Source organism: Meriones unguiculatus, chromosome 21 (assembly GCF_030254825.1).
Source record: "Meriones unguiculatus strain TT.TT164.6M chromosome 21, Bangor_MerUng_6.1, whole genome shotgun sequence".
NCBI classification, from domain to species: Eukaryota; Metazoa; Chordata; class Mammalia; order Rodentia; family Muridae; genus Meriones; species Meriones unguiculatus.
This window is the reverse complement of record NC_083368.1, coordinates 26,468,856-26,477,506: the sequence shown is the minus strand read 5'-3', so window position 1 is coordinate 26,477,506 and position 8,651 is coordinate 26,468,856. Positions and strand designations below refer to the sequence as shown.

The following is an 8,651-nucleotide window of genomic DNA, read 5'->3' as shown; positions in this document are numbered from 1 at the left end:
TTAAGAGCTTCAGGGTCTGTAGTTGAGCAGATACTCAGCTATTGTAGCCCAGCTATGCTATCTTGGCCTACTTCCCAGGCATGTGGCACATTACCTACTATCACAGTCTTGCCTTGACACTTGCTTCTTTATCTGGCTGCTGACTTCCTCCTGTGGTCCCCACCTGAGACCTCCTCACTGGGAGGATCTTATTCTCTGCCTTATCCTCTCCTGACCAGCTATTGAATGTTCAGCTCTTTATTTGCTTGGTAGGTGATAGAGAACAATGTTTACAGAATATTGACTCAGGAAATGCTTCAAAATAATGACAATGCTAATGTCCAGCTGTAACCAGATCTATGGGTACAGAAATCAGCATTTTTATACATAGTGCACAAAAAACGTCCTCCAAAGGGATGGAGAGGGGGAGGAAAAGAGAGAGAGAACAAAACTAAAGTACATAAATAGCTATGAAACCCTAGAAATATCCAGTCCTAATATTGTAAGTACTTTATGTTCTAATATTTTATCCTGTATCCATTTACTGCATATGAGACTTTTCACATCATAAATTTGACTATAGTGATCAAAATTGCTTCAAACATTAGGGAATGTATTTGAATTTACTGTTTATAGAGTCTATATTTCTCAATAGACTACATTAAATTCTAGGCTATAATTAGCTGCTGAATATATCCTTGTTTGTTAAAATAACACTGATCAGTTTTTAAAATTGAATTTTTAATAATCACAGGCATTAGTCCAGATGACCATGCTAATAAATCAATCATTCATATGGTTTTGTGGTAAATAATTTATTCACATTTTTATCCTTCATCTATCCTCACAGGATTCCTTTCTCTATAGTCCCATATTTATAACTTTACTCAGAATCTCTTGTCCCATGAATAACTCTACAATGACTGCTCCCTTTTTCTTATAAGTACTCAGCTGAATATAAGTAATATCATACATGATAGAATTCCTGTTGAAAAAAATTTCCATACCTGCTGGTCTTAAATTTTAATACTTTAAATTTTAAATACTTGTAGACTTGTGGCTGATTTGATTTGATATTTTTTAATTTACTTATTTTATTTATTACAGTTTATTCACTTTGTATTCCAGCTGAGGCGCCACCCCACCCTCCTAATAGCTAGAACCTGGAAACAGCCCAGATACCCCTCAACTAAGGAATGGATACAGAAATTGTGGTATATTTACATAATGGAATACTAATTAGCAATTAAAAACAAAGAAATCATGAAATTTGCAGGTAAATAGAGGAGCTAGAAAAGATCATCCTCAGGGATGTTTTGATTTTCATTTCCCTGATGACTAAGGACGTTGAGCATTTCTTTTTTATCATTTTTAATTAATTACAGTTTATTCACTTAGTATCCCACCCATGCCCCTCCCCCAGTCCACAGATAGGGCAAGTCCGCCTTCCCCTGCTTCTGATCCTAGTCTATCAGGTCTCATCAGGGGTGGCTGCATTGTCTTCCTCTATGGCCTGGTGTAAGGCTGCACCCCCCGCCCCCGGAGGGAGAGGTGATTAAAGAGCAGGCCAATCAGTTCATATCAGAGATAGTTCCTGTTCCCATTACTAGGGCACCCACTTAGACACTGAATTGCCATGGGCTACATCTGTGCAGGGGTTCTAGGTTATATCCATGAATGGTCCTTTGTTAGAGTATCAGTTTCAGAAACAATCCCTTTAAAAAATAAGACAATTTTTTGGTTCTGTTGCTTTTCTTGTGGAGTTTCTGTCCTCTTCAGGTCTTACTATCTCCCACTTCTTTCATAAGATTCTCTGCACTCTGCTCAAAGTTTGTCTGTAAGTCTCAGCATCTGCATTGATACCCTGCAGGGTAGAGTATTTCTTAAGTGTTTCTCTGCTTTTTTATATTCCTCTATTGGGAATTCTCTGTTTAGCTCTGTTCCCCATTTTTTAATTAAATTACTTGATTTGTTGCTTTTTTTTTTACTTCTTGAGTTCTTTATATATTCTGGATATTAGCCCTCTGTCAAATACAGGGTTGGTGAAGATCCCTTCCCAGTCTGTAGGCTTTTGTTTTGTTCTGATGACAGTGCCCTTTGCTTTACAGAAGCTTTTCAATTTCTTGAGGTCCCATTTATTGATCGTTGATCTTAGAGCATGTGCTGTTGGTGTTTTGTTCAGGAAGTTGTCTCCTGTACCAATGAGTTCCAGGCTCTTCCCCACTTTTTCTTCTAATAGGTTTAGTGTATCTGGTTTTATGTTGACATCTTTGATCCACTTTGACTTTAGTTTTGTGTAGGATGATATATGTGGATCTATTTGCATCATTCTACATGTAGACATCCAGTTAGTCTAGCACCATTTGTTGAAGATATTGTCTTTTTTTTTCATTGTATGGTTTTGGCTTCTTTGTCAAAAATCAAGTATCCATAGGCATGTGAGTTTATTTCTGGGTCTTCTATTCGATTTCACTGATCCACCATTCTGTTTCTATGCCAGGACCATGCTGTTTTTATTACTATTGTTCTGTAATACAGCTTGAGATCAGTGATGGAGATACCTCCAGACAATCTGTTGTTGTAAAAGATTGTGTTAGCAATTCTGTTTTTTTCTTTTTTCTTGTTGCTAATTTAGATATACCTACTTAAGAATATTTAACGGTATGTAAACATATGGTAAATTTAAGACAATATAGCAACTTTTGTAGAAACCAAGGCCCTCTTTTTAAAAGAAATACAAAATCAAGTAGAGTCTCTTTTAAATAAATGCCAAAAGCGAATTCAAATATTTTTCTTTTTTTTTAGTTAAACTATAAAATTTCTTAGCAGTTATGCAATGATAAATATTTATAAACACCATAGAATTATTATCACTTTTTTATGAAAGAATCAGATTTTAATTTGTGATGTGCATCTATACAGATGAAAATATTCACAGAGGCTTGTTTGATTCTGGCTCCTACATAAAGAGAAAGTATACTGAATAAAAAAAATGTTCTTTTATCTACTCAACTCCCTGTCAGGCTTGTATATTCCATTTTCGGCATTCAATCTTTGTGAATATTAAAGAGTTTGATTATTGCATTGAGATCTTCAAGCTGTTCACTGTCCCTAATGATCTTTCTTCCAACTGGCGTTTGGTTAAAGACATTACATAGCCCAATTCCCACCTTGACTTTGTCCCTGAGGTAGAAGATGATATCTTTTGCCATAATTCTCCCCTTTAGTCCTTCTTGTGGGACTGTAAGAGTGCTGGGGGGAAATTGTGATTTCAATGGCTTCTGACTTGACTGGCTCTCAGAGCAGATACCTGTTCCTGACTGCTCTGAAGCAGATTTTTGGTTGTCTTGTGCAGTTGTTTTTTTGCAAAAAAACACCGACTGTGGGCAAAGTACTATTTGCAAGACCAATAGCTTCATAGTGACTATCAGAACCAAAATGGCTCCAGAACACAGACTGATGCCAGTATGGTTTAGCAGCTCCAGTCATGATTTCTCCAGCCAGTCTTTGACTCACAACAGTCTGATCATGATGTTCTACTGGCCTTCAACCCAGCTTTGTATAATAGAAGCATGTATCATCTCCTGCCATCCAGATGATACAATGTGCTTGTAGCTTTGCTTTTACCCGGAAGCTAACAAAATCTGAATCTATTTCCAATCCACCAGTCTTGGCTAACTCAGCATTGGGCTCCAGGCCCACAGCTGCGGCTATGTGATCAGTTTCCACCTTCCTTCCACCTTTCAGCTTCATGAGTAACTTGCCACTGCTGACTCCAACTGATTGCACAATTGCATTGGGCATCACTTTCACTCACTCTTGGTTGACTTTTTCCGTGGTCCAATTGCTGAGGTATTCAGGAAGGATCTTCCCCATATTTCCTTTCTCAGGGAACAGCTGAATCACTTCTATGTCTGACGCTTGAGACTTTTTGCCAAGAGCACAAGCCAGTTCACTCCCAAGGAAGCCTCCACCAATAATTGTAATTGACTTGACTTCCCGAGAGATCTTCTCCAAGGCTCTAAAATATCCAATCTTTCTGAAAAGTGTTACTCTATTCTTCACCTCTGCTCCAGCCCTATCTATGGCAGACAGACTTCTTGGAATGCCTCAGGTTACAATCAAGCGTTTTTCAAAGGTTATCTGAGAGCCATCATTAAGCTTCACCATGTGCCTCTTACATCCAGCTGCACTACCTTTTTCTTTCCAGTGAGGACAGCCACACCTCCATTCTCAGTATGAGGCAGGTCCTGAGCAGGGACATAGGAATGGCTGGAAGTATATGCTTCTCTCTTTTCCATTCCACTGTCTGAATTGCAACGCCTTTGTGACAATTGGATCATCTGGAAACCCCAATTCTTTTGAAAGAGGAGGTCGCATGTATGGGCAGCTCAGGGTCTTGGGATACACTCAGGACCCTGGCCTCTGGACCTCGAACCTGGATGGATCTGGCTGCAGTAAAAGCGGAAGTACCTCCCCTGTTCGCAGGAAAGCAGTCTGATTTAGTACCCTGATTTGAGGAGCTGATTCTCCCTGCGTGGCAGCGGCCATGATCCTTCTCTGTTTCTCTTCTGGTGTCAGTCTTAAACTCAATATTCTTTCATTATATCCTTCTTGGTCTTCCTTTATAGTCTTGTAGGCATATGCGCAAGCTCCTATTGTTGATAAGCCCACAATAAGGACTAACAGAATTATCGACTTTTGCTCCCTAATGAAACGGAGCTAGCCCTTTGTCTTGCCATCTGGAGTTCTGGAGGGACAAACCGTCGCTGGAACTCGTTTCCTGGAAGCCGGTTCCTCTATTTTGGCCTCTGGACTCACACTGTCCTCACAAAGAGCACCAGTTTCTGCTTGAAAGCACCCGCCAGTCTTCTACACCAGAACATTTCTTCAATTGTTACTCATTTTTTTTTTTTTTTTTTTTTTACTGCTTGTCTAGTGATTGAAATTGGATTAACTTCTGGAACTATCTAAATTCTCGGCTCATAACTACAAGTACATTGATTTAGGACACGTCCACAAACATTCCTTTTACTTACTCAGTGCAAGCTGTAATTTTAATGCTGCTTTTTGCATAATTTGTAATTTTAATTCATATACATGTAAATAGTGTTTGAGCAGTGGAACTTATTCCGTTTTTCACTAAGATTGTGCTAGATTGGAATTTGTTTTACAGTTAGGGGGCACAGTGAATTTCCATGGGTTTATAGATAGTCGGACATCCTCTGTGCTGTGAGGTCAGTGCTATGCACTGGAGATAGATAAAGTAAGTAAAAGGAATGTTTGGAGACGCGTCCTAAGACAATGTATTTGTAGTTATGAGCGGAGAATTTAGATAGTTCCAGAAGTTAGTCCAATTTCAATCACTAGACAAGCAGTAAAGAGAGAGAGAGAGAGAGAGAGAGAGAGAGAGAGAGAAACTGCCTTCCTTCCTAAAGGTTATGGTCCCATGAATTCTAGGGAAGAAGAAAATGTGGTCATAGACTGGATATTACAGTAGAGAGTTATTTTACTTAGAGACGTAGATAGGGAGCTAAATTAGAAAAATTTATGAAGAAACAACTGAGAATACTGGATGTAGAAATTTTAAATGTGTAGGCATCATTTGCAAAAAAGGACAAATAAGGGGAAACAACAATGAGGCAGAGAAATTGCTCCAGGAAATAGAAATTCACTATGTAGTGATGAACATAAACATATTTTCTGATTAAATGATAGCCACTTAATATAGTTAAAATTCAGTACAGAGGACTGGGCTATTGGGTGGTGAAGAGGATGAAGGTACTGAAATCGTGAGAAGGACAGATAGACAGTGTCAAGCATCTTTTATTTAATAGTGTGCATTTTATAAGTAGATTAATAAAAAAGTCTATCTTTTAAAATAAATCTCACTGTCCTTTGTATTCTATAATTAAATAATTGAGTGTGTTCATACAGATACACACACAAACATACACACAAGTACACACACATCATGTGTAGGTGCCCACATATTCCAGGAAAGAGTTTTGGATTTCCTGAAGCCAGAGTTACAGGCTTTTATGTGCAAACCCTCACAATGTGGATGCCAAGTACAAAACTCTGGTTCTCTGCAACAACAGCAAGCACTCTTAACTTCATAAGAATCTCTAGAGCTCCTCAATCTGGTAGGTGTGTCTTTTTTAAGGAATAATTAAATTTTGGATAGTAAAATAATATTGATCTGCATGCAACATGTTATGAGGATAAGTGAAAACTAGAAATGTTTTAGGATTCAGGGATATTCTAGATAAAGACAGTGCAAGAAGCAGGACTAATAATGACAATGTGAGTGTGTGTTCCAAGCACAACGATAGCATTTGTGAGAGGCATAGAATGTGCAAATGAGTAAAGAATAAAGAATTTAGCTGAAGCACTTGGATGGGTGGAGAACTCATGGAGGAGCAAGAAAGAAGAAGAATAGGTTGATGAATAAGGGCAGTTAATTTAAATTTAGAAATGGTAGTAGATGACAGGATATTTGAGATACCACCTTAAGCTTTGGATGTGCCACCTTGAGCACAGGCCTGTGCATAGAAGAAGATCTGAGTTGTCCAGTTTTGGTGGTTGCCCATTCAGTGAAGACAGTGGAATAGTCTCGTGAAGGTAACAGTAACAGTCGTACTCGATGCACATAACTATGAAGCTGGAGAGGAGAGGATCCCTGTTTTTGTGGAGAGTCAACAATGGTTAAAGAAACGGGGACACAAAATTGGAGAGTGATTTATGGAAACCAGAGCAACAGGACAACCTAGATGACAATGGGAGTCGGTTGTTTTCTTTTTGGTGCTTTGTCTCATCGCTTTTTAATTTTTGATAATGGTTCTGGAGCTGGTTTGGCTGGGTGACAGATTGGCCTTTTTGTTTCTATTTTATGATTAAACTTGAGTTTATTTCCATAGGAAATGATTAGTGTTGGCTAATAAGACCTAGATACATGACATGATGTGGTATTAGGGACCTTTTGAGATTATCCACATCACTGCAGCATCTACATATCATTATATCAAATGCAATGTAACTTTCTCCATTGGCAACATCTAAAGATCAAAGAAGATCTACTGACTAAATTTTTTTTTCCGGAGGTGTTTTCTTAAAAATTTATGGGTATTTGAGTTTTAGTCCTGCTTTCCACAATATCATCTACTATCTATCATCTACTCATTCTGATGACTTGTCATTGTGTAATTTATTTATGTTCTTCAAATGTACAGAAAGATCTCATGCCTGTATCATCCTCTCAGCTCAAGTAAAATTATTATTTTAAAAAATTTGCACAAGTGATGTAACCATTTATTAATACATAAAGTCCTTCCAGAGAGAAAAAGATAGTTTAATGCTTACAGCATGCTACTCATCATTTTACTGAAAATGACTCTAGAAACAAACAAAAAAATGCAATTTATTAAAAATGTGTACTTTCAGATGTATCCCATGGCAGCTCAGTCTCCAAGTGGGTACCCTAGTAAGGGAAACAGGGACTGTCTTTGACATAAACTCAATGGCTGGCTCTTTTATCAGGTCACCATGAGGGAGGAACAGCCTTACCAGGCCACAGAGGAAGACAATGCAGCCAGTCCTGATGAGACCTGATAGACTAGGATTAGACCAGATGGAAGGAGAAGAGGACCTCCCCGATCAGAAGACTTGGAGAGGGGCATGGGAGATGATGAGGAAGGGAAGTGTGATTGAGATGGGATCAGGGAGGGGGCTACAGCTGGGATACAAAGTGAATAAACTCTAATTAATAAAAAAATAAATAAAATTTTTAAAAAAAGAACCATAAAAAATGTGTGCTTTTTGTAAGCGCCAAAAGTGTCTTTTAAAAACTATTGTATTTCAATGGACATGAAATGTTTTAGAATAAAAAGCTTTCATGAACAAAAATCTCAACCCTGGCATTTTAATCAAATACACACCAATTGAACTTTTTACTCGGCAGACCATTGCCAAACATGGGCTTAGATTTTCTTCTGTGTGTATCTTTATCACCCAAACACATCGAGCTGTTTGGCAGTTGGATTTGGCACGGAAAAAAAAAGAATTCCAAATGCATTCTTCATGCCTTTTAATACATCTATAACTGCTCATCTAGAAGAAAAAAAACACATTGCACATTCTTGTTCATGATCTGGTACAAGCAGAAGTGTGTAAGGTACCCATGTTCCCTTCAGCTCTACCAAATAGTATAAAAACCAAAGCTAAAAGTTTATCAACAAATTAATCAAATGAAAAATTTCCTACCACAGTGGTATTTATATGTAAAATGTCCACCAACTAAAATATTTCTATTTTACATAGTTAATAATTTTATAAAAATGAAATAAAAACCTAGATATTTGCAAAATACAGTCAGATAAAATAGTCAGAAAAAACATTTGTATATACATCCAAAAAATAAATATTTTTCATTTCAATTGATATATTTAATTCTTCTAAATAGCATTACCTAGGAATATTTTATGTTATCAGTGGTAATGTCAAGTCTAATGTCAGTTTTCAGCAAAATTAATAATGGGCTTGACCTGTTCCCATTGACATGTAAGGCATGTGTAAGTCATTAGATATGAAAACCTGTGCCATCTTCTAATTCTGAGGCTGATTTATATGGCTTATCAAGAAAGTATATAAAAATTCTCAATGTTGAGTGATCT

General features: G+C 37.5%; 1 pseudogene; it reads right to left on the bottom strand.

The window, feature by feature from the left end:
* Positions 1-3,026: 3,026 nt before the first annotated feature.
* Positions 3,027-4,865, bottom strand: LOC110544508 (apoptosis-inducing factor 1, mitochondrial-like; annotated as a pseudogene).
* Between the last annotated feature and the right edge of the window lie 3,786 nt (positions 4,866-8,651).